This window comes from Triticum aestivum, chromosome 3D, assembly GCF_018294505.1.
Source record: "Triticum aestivum cultivar Chinese Spring chromosome 3D, IWGSC CS RefSeq v2.1, whole genome shotgun sequence".
In the NCBI taxonomy this organism is placed as follows: Eukaryota; Viridiplantae; Streptophyta; class Magnoliopsida; order Poales; family Poaceae; genus Triticum; species Triticum aestivum.
Window position 1 is genome coordinate 90,212,691 of NC_057802.1, and position 13,651 is coordinate 90,226,341.

The following is a 13,651-nucleotide window of genomic DNA, read 5'->3' on the forward strand; positions in this document are numbered from 1 at the left end:
TTTTGAGCTATAAGACCCTAAAATTGAAAAGCATTTCAAATGAACTCTGAAAAAGGTTGAAAGTTTGCATGGTATCATCATTTCATCCACATAGCATGTGCAAGGAAGTTGAGAGGGTTACGGCAAAAACTGGATGCACTTCGTGTACAAAACGGACAATCTCTTTCAAAGTATCAGGATTTCATACGGAAACTCGTCTGTTATAAAGGGATTTCATTTTTTAAAACTTATTTGAACTCCTGACTTTTTGTGTGTTTAAAATGCACCATTCAAAGCCACATCATCATTTTTCAATCCTTTCTGACTTCATTTGTTATTTTTCATGCATTTTTACTAATTATTTTGAGCTACAAGACCCTAAAATTGAAAAGCATTTCAAATGAACTCTGAAAAGGTTGAAAGTTGGCATGATATCATCATTTCATCCACATAGCATGTGCAAGAAAGTTGAGAGGGTTACGGCAAAAACTGGATGCACTTCGTGTACAAAACGGACAATCTCTTTCAAAGTATCAGGATTTCATACGGAAACTCGTCTGTTACAAAGGAATTTCATTTTTTTAAACTTATTTGAACTCCTGACTTTTTGTGTGTTCAAAATGCACCATTCAAAGCCACATCATCATTTTTCAATCCTTTCTGAATTCATTTGTTATTTTTCATGCATTTACTAATTATTTTGAGCTATAAGACCCTAAAATTGAAAAGCATTTCAAATGAACTCTGAAAAGGCTGTAATAGCACGATCTGCAAGACCTAGAAGGGATCTACACATGACATCGGTGGCTTCTCCTCCGCCTGCTATTTGCCGCTTTGACACTGTTGACAGATCCGAGTTCCACCTGCTAGGCTCGAATGGTAGATGTTACGGGCAACTGTATGTGAATCCCACTCCAAGGGATCGCCCTTCTCTATCCCAGATATGGCGGTTATGGAGTTGATGGCTCGTGTTTTTTTCTCTTTTACTTTATTTGTTTTGTTTTGTTTCTACTTGCAACAAAAAACTTATTTATTTTATTTCTAATTCCTTATGTATTTTACTTTAATTATTTTATTTTTATTTATTTTACTGCTGCTATTTTTATTTATTTTACTGCTGGTATTTTTACTTAATTTATTAAGGTTTATTTATTGTAGTTACTATAGTTTATTTTATTTTATTTTATTAAGGTTTATTTAGTTTTATTTATTTTATTAAGGTTTATTTATTTTATAAATATAAAAAAATGAACATAGATGCGCTTATAGAGAAAATTAAACCTAAATTCACAGTAAATTTCAATTTACTGTGAATTTAGGTGAAATTCCCTGTATAAGGGCATCTATTTTCACTTTAAGAGAAGCTCAACAAGGCATAGAGGGACGGGCTTATAAACTGGTGTGAGCACCCTTCGGGTGGCGAGGTGGGACTAAACACTGGCCGCAACTAGGACCAGCCCTTTAGTCCCGGTTTGTGGTATGAACCGGGACTAAAGGGTGGTGGGCCAGGAGCGTGGCCCATTGGTCCCGGTTTGTCCCATCAACCGGGACCAAAGGGTCCGGACGAACCGGGACCAATGCCCCCACGAGGCCCGGCAGGCCCCTGGCCGCACGAACCGGGACCAATGCTCACATTAGTCCTGGTTCGTGACTGAACCGGGGCTAATGTGAAAACTGCCCTGTGACCTAAGCCCTGTTTTCTACTAGTGTTGGCGTCATCCGTCCCTGCTGCGGATCCGACTGGCCTGTGGGCATGATGGAGGATGGCTTGGAATGGGGGTAACCCCTGGTCGACCTCCCGTCGACCTCGATGCCGATGGTGGTTCCGGCCTTGTATCCCCTCTTGAGGGGGCACTCGATTCCCCTCCTCCCTCCACCTCATCACCCCCCAAATCCCAGGGTAAAAACCTTGTCCGTGTGTGGCGGGGCAACGGCGGCGCTCCGGCGTCGTGATCTTCTTGAAGACGGCGCTCTGGGATGGGTGAAGTGTAGTTGATGTGCTCTGAGTCGCCTACATCAGTGGCGGTGGTGTGTTTCCTGCTGGGACCATTGGTGGTGGGTGTAAAGTCGCCTTCCTGCTTCCGCTGTTGTGGTTCCCAGTACAGAATCGCTAAGGGGTTGCTGGCCGGTGATGGTGCTCTTGTTTGGGGCGAGTGCAGATAGTGGTCTCCCTACGGCAACAGAGTATATAGCAAAAAAACTACCACATTACGGGCTAGGTCTACGAAAAACTACCACTTTTCTTGAGGTTTCAAAAACCTACCACAAAATTGGTTGGTTGTTCCAAAAAACCCTAGTGACTGAACCGTTAAGTTTTAAGCCAGATTATGACATGTCTGGCCCACCCATCAGGTTGACTGTTAGATTTGACCATTAGGTTGACCGTTGACAGGTTATGACAAGTGGGCCCCATATTTTTAAAAGGCAATCTGGTCCCTACAAAAAATTAAAAGCAATCAGGTCCCTGTATTTTTTTAAAGCAATCAGGTCCCGTTGCCGACGAGCTCACCGGAGCCAACAAAGAGACTTGCGCACGTCGGCCAGCCTTGCTCTGGCGTCGGAGCTCAAGGGTGCGTCGGCTGCTGCACGTGGCAGAGTTGCTGCTCTTGTTGTTCTGCCGTCGTCGGCCGACCTTCTGTGGCAGTGTCTCGAGCTCCTAGGCACGGCGGCCGGAGCTCCTAGGCATGGCCGGGAGCTGCTCCAGCTGTTGGACGTGGCGGCTCGAGCTCCACGTCATGGCCGGCGCGTGGCTGCCTGAACTCCTGGGCGCGGTGTACCGGGCAGCACGCAACAATGAAGAGCGGCGGCGAGAAGCACGCAGCAGCAACAACACGCACCAGCGGGGTGCAGTGGCGAGCAACACGAGGGGACGGCGGTGAGCAGCAGCACATACCGGCGGCAGACAGCAGCAGTGGCCAGCACGTACCGACGGTGGACAGTAGCAGCGGCGAGCAGCAATGGCGGCGAGCAGCAATGGCGGCGAGCAGCAGCAGAAGCGCACAACAGTGGCCGGGGTGGGAGTGGGGCTACTCGCGAACGTGGTGCTCAGGCGGCGGGGGCGGGGGTGGGGTTGCCCAACGGGATCTTGAAGAGCAAATGGAAGATTAGAAGAAGATGACATGTGGGCCCCACCCAGCCATAAAGGTCAACTAACTGTCTACATAACGGTGTTGACATTTTTTGCCACATGGAGCTGACGAGCAGGCCTTCATGTCATAATCCGGATTAAGACAATAACCATTGTGTCATTAGGGTTTTTGGGAACAGTGAACCAAAAAAGTGGTAGGCTTTTGAAACATAAAAAAGTGATAGTTTTTCGTTGACCTAGTCTATGATGTGGTAGTTTTTTTGCTATATACTCTCCGGCAACATGTGTGGAGAGATGGTGCTCTCTCGTTCGTCCTCGGTTGGCTGTCCTGACATAAGCGACGATGCTCATTCCTGCGGCGGTGTCCCTCTCCCCCTCAGTGCGGTGTGCCTCTACGTCATCTTCTCGCGATGATCCTCTTCGGCGTGGACTTCACCTTGGACTTGAGCATGTTGTTTTCTTCGGTGTTAGCAATGTTTGGGCCTCTCTAATTAGCATCTTAGTTCCAGTTGTCTGCATTTCTTACTTGTCTCAAGTTTGTATCCACTGTATCCCTAGCTGGTTGATGGCTTCATTAATTGGAAGTCAGGCTTTATGCCTTTTCTCTGAAAAAAAGAATAGAAATCAATTCCTACAAACTAAAGGGCTTCAAAGAAAATTTTCCTACAAAGTTTCTATCCTTTAGAATTCCTACAGGGCTACTTTGATTCAAAGGTTTTGCATAGGAATTTTGCAGGATTAGAATCCTTAGGATTTGTTCATGTGTTGGTTGTTTGACTCATAGGATTAAATCCTATAGGAATTTTTTCCTAAGGATTCGTTGTACTACTTTCTATAGGATATCTAGCATCCGCTCAAATTTCTTTGAAAAAACCTTTGTTTTTTCGTGATGCAATCAACAACCCAAAATCTTATAGGATTGATATGACAATGACATTTTAATCCTATGTTTTTCTATTCTCGTGTTTTTAGAATTCTGCGAGTCAAAGAGGCCCTATGATTGGTCAGACAGGGTTGTTCTTGATTCGCGGCATTAGGTTCCAGTAATCCTGGTAAAGTAGGGACTGATGGCGGTGCAACTGAACATGTTCTTTCTAGAGCCCGACATTCTTTTGTTCTATTGTTAGTACCTGACATATTTTACAGGGGCCTATTCGCCGTGCAAACAGAATAATAATAAATAGGAGCAAGAAAATCAGTCATGGACTTGTCCCTGCCTGAACTGGGACAATTTCACCACGGGAAAAAGTTGGAAAAAATTAATTGGTTTTAGGTGCATATAGAGTGGCACGAGAAAAGAACTCGAGAGATTGGTATCCACCGGAGATCTTCCTTTAGAATTAAATAAGTGCAAAGTGAATCAGATGAAGAAAACAAATCCTAAATGTAACCTTGTTCACCCTTTTTTTAAGAACTGAAATTCTATAAAATTCTTCTAAAGAGTTCTGATTACTCCAATTAGGACTAGGAGTATTTTCAACACTGTTGACATGATAGTACCTAAAAGGTAGTATGCACTTCAAGACCTTTTTTTCTCGAATACACACGAGCGTGCGTACTATATATTAAAGAAGAGCCAAGACGGCTGGTACAACGTCTTTCAGCAATGTGCTACCACAGAAGATAGCACCCACATCCACCGTGACAACACCGGCAACTAACCCGCCTTGACCATACTCAAGCCAACAATGGCGAAGAGGATGGTCACAGAGCACACAAGCCGCGTCCCCCTATACCAAACAACTCAAAAGACGACAAAAACACCTAACCAAACTACCTCAATGCACTCTCCACCCTTGGTGCCTAGAGGATCGGCGAGCGGACAGCGGGAGATAGTCTGACTCGAAGAAGACGTCGTCGAAGAGGTGTTGATGATGGAGTACATAGCGCCCCGGATGCTCATGTCCCCAGCAACACCCCGCGCATGACAACTTGGTGTTGGAAATATGCCCTAGAGGCAATAATAAATTGGTTATTATTATATTTCCCTGTTCATGATAATCGTTTATTATCCATGCTAGAATTGTATTGATAGGAAACTCAGATACATGTGTGGATACATAGACAACACCATGTCCCTAGTAAGCCTCTAGTTGACTAGCTCGTTGATTAATAGATGGTTACGGTTTCCTGACCATGGACATTGGATGTCGTTGATAACGGGATCACATCATTAGGAGAATGATGTGATGTACAAGACCCAATCCTAAGCCTAGCACAAGATCGTGTAGTTCGTTTGCTCAGAGCTTTTCTAATGTCAAGTATCATTTCCTTAGACCATGAGATTGTGCAACTCCCGGATACCGTAGGAATGCTTTGGGTGTGCCAAACGTCACAATGTAACTGGGTGGCTATAAAGGTGCACTACAGGTATCTCCGAAAGTGTCTGTTGGGTTGGCACGAATCGAGACTGGGATTTGTCACTCCGTGTAAACGGAGAGGTATCTCTGGGACCACTCGGTAGGACATCATCATAATGTGCACAATGTGACCAAGGAGTTGATCACGGGATGATGTGAGTTACGGAACGAGTAAAGAGACTAGCCGGTAACGAGATTGAACAAGGTATAGGGATACCGACGATCGAATCTCGGGCAAGTAACATACCGATGGACAAAGGGAATTGTATACGGGATTGATTGAATCCCTGACATCGTGGTTCATCCGATGAGATCATCGTGGAACATGTGGGAGCCGACATGGGTATCCAGATCCCGCTGTTGGTTATTGACCGGAGAACGTCTCGGTCATGTCTGCATGGTTCCCGAACCCGTAGGGTCTACACGCTTAAGGTTCGATGACGCTAGGGTTATAGGGAAAGCATGTACGTGGTTACCGAATGTTGTTCGGAGTCCCGGATGAGATCCCGGACGTCACGAGGAGTTCCGGAATGGTCCGGAGGTAAAGATTTATATATGGGAAGTCCTGTTTTGGTCACCGGAAAAGTTTCGGGTGATATCGGTAATGTACCGGGACCACCGGGAGGGTCCCGGGGGTCCACCAAGTGGGGCCACCAGCCCCAGAAGGCTGCGTGGGCCAAGTGTGGGAGGGGACCAGCCCCAGGTGGGCTGGTGCGCCCCCCCCCACCAAGGCCCAAGCGCATGGGAGAGTGGGAGGGGGCAAACCCTAGGTCCAGATGGGCCTTGAGGCCCATCCTAGTGGCGTCCCCTGTCTCCTCCCCTTGGCCGCCCCCCTTGGATGGGATCTAGGGATGGCCGCCTCCTCTTGGGGTGGGAACCCTAGAGGGGGGCGCAGCCCCCTCCCCCCCCCCTATATATAGTTGAGGTTTGGGCTGCCCAAGACACATGAGAACGTCTCTCTTTCGGTGCAGCCATACCCCTCTCCCTCCTCCTCCTTTCCCGCGGTGCTTGGCGAAGCCCTGCGGGATTGCCACGCTCCTCCATCACCACCACGCCGTCGTGCTGCTGCTGTATGGAGTCTTCCCCAACCTCTCCCTCTCTCCTTGCTGGATCAAGGCGTGGGAGACGTCACCGGGCTGCACGTGTGTTGAACGCGGAGGCACCGTTCTTCGGTGCTCAGATCGGAATCAACCGCGATCTGAATCGCTACGAGTACGACTCCCTCATCCGCGTTCTTGCAACGCTTCCGCATCGTGATCTACAAGGGTATGTAGATCCACTCCCCTTCCCCTCGTTGCTAGAGTACTCCATAGATTGATCTCGGTGATGCGTAGAAAATTTTGAATTTCTGCTACGTTCCCCAACAGTGGTATTAGAGCTAGGTCTATGCGTAGTTTCTATGCACGAGTAGAACACAAAGTAGTTGTGGGCGTCGATGTTGCCAATTTACTTGCCATTACTAGTCTTATCTTGTTTCGGCGGCATTGTGGGATGAAGCGGCCCGGACCGACCTTACACGTACGCTTACGTGAGACAGGTTCCACCGACTGACATGCACTAGTTGCATAAGGTGGCTAGCGGGTGTCTATCTCTCCCACTTTAGTCGGATCGGATTCGATGAAAAGGGTCCTTATGAAGGGTAAATAGAAATTGGCATATCACGTTGTGGCTTTTGCGTAGGTAAGAAACGTTCTTGCTAGAATCCCATAGCAGCCACGTAAAACATGCAACAACAATTAGAGGACGTCTAACTTTTTTTTGCAGGGTATGCTATGTGATGTGATATGGCCAAAAGGATGTGATGAATAATATATGTGATGTATGAGATTGATCATGTTCTTGTAATAGGAATCACGACTTGCATGTCGATGAGTATGACAACCGGCAGGAGCCATAGGAGTTGTCTTTATTTTTGTATGACCTGCGTGTCATTGAATAACGCCATGTAAGTTACTTTACTTTATTGCTAAGCGCGTTAGCCATAGAAGTAGAAGTAATCGTTGGCGTGACAACTTCATGAAGACACAATGATGGAGATCATGATGATGGAGATCATGGTGTCATGCCGATGACAAAGATGATCATGGTGCCCCGAAAATGGAGATCAAAGGAGCAAAATGATATTGGCCATATCATGTCACTATTTGATTGCATGTGATGTTTATCATGTTTTGCATCTTATTTGCTTAGAACGACGGTAGTAAGTAAGATGATCCCTCACTAAAATTTCAAGAGACGTGTTCCCCCTAACTGTGCACCGTTGCGAAGGTTCGTTGTTTCGAAGCACCACGTGATGATCGGGTGTGATAGATTCTAACGTTCGAATACAACGGGTGTTGACGAGCCTAGCATGTACAGACATGGCCTCGGAACACACGCAATACACTTAGGTTGACTTGACGAGCCTAGCATGTACAGACATGGCCTCGGAACACAGAGGACCGAAAGGTCGAGCATGAGTCGTATAGAAGATACGATCAACATGGAGATGTTCACCGGTGATGACTAGTCCGTCTCACGTGATGATCGGACACGGCCTAGTTTGACTTGGATCATGTATCACTTAGATGACTAGAGGGATGTCTATCTGAGTGGGAGTTCATTAATCAGATGAACTTCATTATCATGAACATAGTCAAAAGGTCTTTGCAAATTATGTCATACGCTTTAGTTCTACTGTTTAAGATATGTTCCTAGAGAAAAATTTAGTTGAAAGTTGGTAGTAGCAATTATGCGGACTGGGTCCGTAAACTGAGGATTGTCCTCATTGCTGCACAGAAGGCTTATGTCCTTAATGCACCGCCCGGTGTGCTGAACCTCAGCGTCATCTGTAGATGTTGCGGAACATCTGACATACACGTTTTGATAACTACGTGATAGTTCAGTGCGTAATGCTAACGGTTTAGAATTGTGGCACCAAAGACGGTTTTTTCAAACGTCGCAGAACATGTGAGATGTTCCGAAGACTGAAATTGGGATTTCAGACTAGTGCCCACGTCAAGAGGTATGAGACCTCTGACAAGTTTCTTAAGCCTGCAAACTAAGGGAGAAAAGCTCAATCGTTGAGCATGTGCTCAGATTGTCTGAGTACTACAATCGCTTGAATCGAGTGGGAGTTAATCTTCCAGATGAGATAGTGATGGTTCTCCATAATCACTGCCACCAAGCTATTAGAGCTTCGTGATGAACTATAAATATCAAGGATAGATGATAATCCTTGAGCAACTCGCGATGTTTGACACTGCGAAAGTAGAAATCAAGAAGGAGCATCAATTGTTGATGGTTAGTAAAACCACTAGTTTCTAGAAGGGCAAGGGCAAAAGGGACACTTCATGAAACAACAAATCGTTTGCTGCTCTAGTGAAGAATCCCAAGGTTGAACCCAAACCCGAGACTAAGTGCTTCTGTTATGAGGGGAGCGGCCACTGAAGCAGTACTACCCTAGATACTCGGTAGATGAGAAGCGCAAGGTCGACAGAAGTATATTGGATATACATGTGTACTTTACTAGTACTCCTAGCAGCACCAGGGTATTAGATACCGGTTCGGTTGCTAAGTGTTAGTAACTCGAAATAAAAGCTGCTGAATAAACGGAGACTAGCTAAAGGTGAGATGACGATATGTGTTGGAAGTGTTTCCGAGGTTGATGTGATCAAGCATCGCATGCTCCCTCTACCATCGAGATTTGGTGTTTGCGTTGAGTATGATTGGATTATGTTTATCGCAATACGGTTATTCATTTAAGGAGAATAATGGTTACTCTGTTTATTTGAATAATACCTTCAATGGTCATGCACCTAAAATAAATGGTTTATTGAATCTCGATCGTAGTGATACACATGTTCATGCCAGAAGTAATGATAGTACCACATACTTGTGGAACTGCTATTTGAGTCATATTGGGATAAAACGCATGAAGAAGCTCCATGTAGATGGATCTTTGGACTCAGTCGTTTTTGAAAAGATTGAGACATGCGAACCATGTCTATTGGAATATATGCATGAAGAAACTCCATGCAGATGGATCGTTTGGACTCACTTGATTTTGAATCACTTGAGACATGCAAATCATACCACATGGGCAAGATGACTGAAAGGCCTCGTTTTCAGTAAGATGGAACAAGAGAGCAACTTGTTGGAAGTAATACATTTGATGTGTGCAGTCCAATGAGTGCTGAGGCACGCAGTGGATATCGTTATGTTCTTACTTCACAGATGATTTGAGTAGATGCTGAGTGTATTTACTTGATGAAACACAAGTCTGAATTATTGAAAGGTTCAAGTAATTTCAGAATGAAGTTGAAGATCGTCGTGACAAGAGGATAAAATGTCTATGATATGATCATAGAGATATCTGAGTTACGAGTTTGGCACACAATTAAGAAATTGTGGAAATTGTTTCACGACTAATACCGCCAGGAACACCATAGTGTGATGGTGTGTCCGAACATCATAACTGCACCCTATTGGATATGGTGCATACCATGATGTCTCTTATCGAATTACCACTATCGTTTATGGGTTAGGCATTAGAGATAACCGCATTCACTTTAAAAGGGGCACCACGCAATTCCGTTGAGACGACACCGTTTAGAGAAAGCTAAGTTATCGTTTCTTAAAAGTTTGGGGCTACGACGCTTATGTGAAAATGTTTCAGGCTGATAAGCTCGAACCCAAAGCGGATAAATGCATCTTCATAGAATACCTCCTATTTCAGATCTGGAAGCAAAAGTAATTGCTTCTAGAAACGGTTCCTTTCTCGAGGAAAAGTTTCTCTCGAAAGAATTGAGTGGGCGGATGGTGGAGACTTGATGAGGTTATTGAACCATAACTTCAACTAGTGTGTAGCAGGGCACAGGAAGTTGTTCCTGTGGCACCTACACCAATTGAAGTGGAAGCTTATGATAGTGATCATAAAACTACGGATCAAGTCACTACCAAACCTCATAGGACGACAGGGATGCATACTACTTCGGAGTGGTACGTAATCCTATCTTGCAAATCATGTTGTTGGACAACGATGAACCTATGAGCTTTGGAGAAGCGATGGTGGGCCCATATTCCGACAAATGGTTAGAAGCCATGAAATCCGAGATAAATGGATCTTTAAGAAGAAGACGGACATGGACGGTAATGTTACCGTCTATGAAGCTCGACTTGTGGCAAAGAGTATTTTCACAAGTTCAAAGAGTTGACTACAATGAGATTTTCTCATCCGTAGCGATGCTTAAGTCCGTCGGAATCGTGTTAGCATTAGCTGCATTTATGAAATCTGGCAGATGGATGTCAAAACAAGTTTCCTTACCAGTTTTCGTAAGGAAAGGTTGTATGTGATACAATCGGAAAGGTTTTGTCGATCCTAAGGATGCTAAAAGGTATGCTGGCTCCAGCGATCCTTCTAAGGACTGGAGTAAGCATCTCGGAGTTGGAATGTACGCTTTGATGAGATGATCAAAGATTTTGGGTTTATACAAAGTTTATGAGAAACTTGTATTTCCAATAAAGTGAGTGGGAGCACTACAACATTTCTGATAAGTATATGTGAATGACATATTGTTGATCCGAAATGATGTAGAATTTCTGGAAAGCATAAAGGGTTGTTTGAAAGGAGTTTTTCAAAGGAAGACCTGGATAAAGCTGCTTACATATTGGGCATCAAGATCTATAGAGAAGATCAAGACGCCTGATGATACTTTCAAAGAACGCACACCTTGACATGATTTTGAAAGAGTTCAAAATAGATCAGCAAAGAAGGAGTTCTTGGCTGTGTTACAAGGTGTGAGTATTGAGTAAGACTCAAGACCTGACCACAGCAGAAGAGAGAGAAAGGACGAAGGTCGTCCCCTATGCATCAGACGTAGGCTCTACAGTATGCTATGTTGTGTACCGCACATGAAGTGTGCCTTGCCATGAGTTGGTCAAGGGGTACAATAGTGATCCGGGAATGGATCACATGACAGCGGTCGAACCTATCCTTAGTATCTAGTGGACTAAGGAATTTTCTCGATTATGGAGGTGAAAAGGAGTTCGTCGTAAAGGGTTACGTCGATGCGAACTTTGACACTAATCCGGATGACTCTGAGTAGTAAACCGGATTCGTATAGTAGAGCAATTATTTGAAATGGCTCCAAATAGCGCGTGGTAGCATCCACAAGATGACATAGATATTCGTAAAGCACACACGGATCTGAAAGGTTCAGACCCGTTGACTAATAACCTCTCTCACAAGCATAACATGATCAAACCAGAACTCATTGAGTGTTAATCACATAGTGATGTGAACTAGATTGTTGACTCTAGTAAACTCTTTGGATGTTGGTCACATGGTGATGTGACCTGTCAGTGTTAATCACATGGTGATGTGAACTAGATTATTGACTCTAGTGCAAGTGGGAGACTGTTAGAAATATGCCCTAGAGGCAATAATAAATTGGTTATTATTATATTTCCCTTTTCATGATAATCGTTTATTATCCATGCTAGAATTGTATTGATAGGAAACTCAGATACATGTGTGGATACATAGACAACACCATGTCCCTAGTAAGCCTCTAGTTGACTAGCTCGTTGATTAATAGATGGTTACGGTTTCCTGACCATGGACATTGGATGTCGTTGATAACGGGATCACATCATTAGGAGAATGATGTGATGGACAAGACCCAATCCTAAGCCTAGCACAAGATCGTGTAGTTCGTTTGCTCAGAGCTTTTCTAATGTCAAGTATCATTTCCTTAGACCATGAGATTGTGCAACTCCCGGATATCGTAGGAATGCTTTGGGTGTGCCAAACGTCACAACGTAACTGGGTGGCTATAAAGGTGCACTACAGGTATCTCCGAAAGTGTCTGTTGGGTTGGCACAAATCGAGACTGGGATTTGTCACTCCGTGTAAACGGAGAGGTATCTCTGGGCCCACTCGGTAGGACATCATCATAATGTGCACAATGTGACCAAGGAGTTGATCACGGGATGATGTGAGTTATGGAACGAGTAAAGAGACTGGCTGGTAACGAGATTGAACAAGGTATAGGGATACCGACGATCGAATCTCGGGCAAGTAACATACCGATAGACAAAGGGAATTGTATACGGGATTGATTGAATCCCTGACATCGTGGTTCATCCGATGAGATCATCGTGGAACATGTGGGAGCCGACATGGGTATCCAGATCCCGCTGTTGGTTATTGACCGGAGAACGTCTCGGTCATGTCTGCATGGTTCCTGAACCCGTAGGGTCTACACGCTTAAGGTTCGATGACGCTAGGGTTATAGGGAAAGCATGTACGTGGTTACCGAATGTTGTTCGGAGTCCCGGATGAGATCCCGGACGTCACAAGGAGTTCCGGAATGGTCCGGAGGTAAAGATTTATATATGGGAAGTCCTGTTTTGGTCACCGGAAAAGTTTCGGGTGATATCGGTAATGTACCGGGACCACCGGGAGGGTCCCGGGGGTCCACCAAGTGGGGCCACCAGCCCCAGAAGGCTGCGTGGGCCAAGTGTGGGAGGGGACCAGCCCCAGGTGGGCTGGTGCGCCCCCCCACCAAGGCCCAAGCGCATGGGAGAGTGGGAGGGGGCAAACCCTAGGTCCAGATGGGCCTTGAGGCCCATCCTAGTGGCGCCCCCCCTCTCCTCCCCTTGGATGGGATCTAGGGCTGGCCGCTTCCTCTTGGGGTGGGAACCCTAGAGGGGGGCGCAGCCCCCTCCCCTCCTATATATAGTTGAGGTTTGGGCTGCCAAGACACATGAGAACGTCTCTCTTTCGGTGCAGCCATACCCCTCTCCCTCCTCCTCCTTTCCCGCGGTGCTTGGCGAAGCCCTGCGGGATTGCCACGCTCCTCCATCACCACCACGCCGTCGTGCTGCTGCTGGATGGAGTCTTCCCCAACCTCTCCCTCTCTCCTTGCTGGATCAAGGCGTGGGATACGTCACCGGGCTGCACGTGTGTTGAACGCGGAGGCACCGTTCTTCGGTGCTCAGATCGGAATCAACCGCGATCTGAATCGCTACGAGTACGACTCCCTCATCCGCGTTCTTGAAACGCTTCCGCATCGCGATCTACAAGGGTATGTAGATCCACTCCCCTTCCCCTCGTTGCTAGAGTACTCCATAGATTGATCTTGGTGATGCGTAGAAAATTTTGAATTTCTGCTACGTTCCCCAACACTTGGCACCCCAAGCCTCACCGCCAAAGTGGGCGAGGCAACAAACCAGCTGCTCC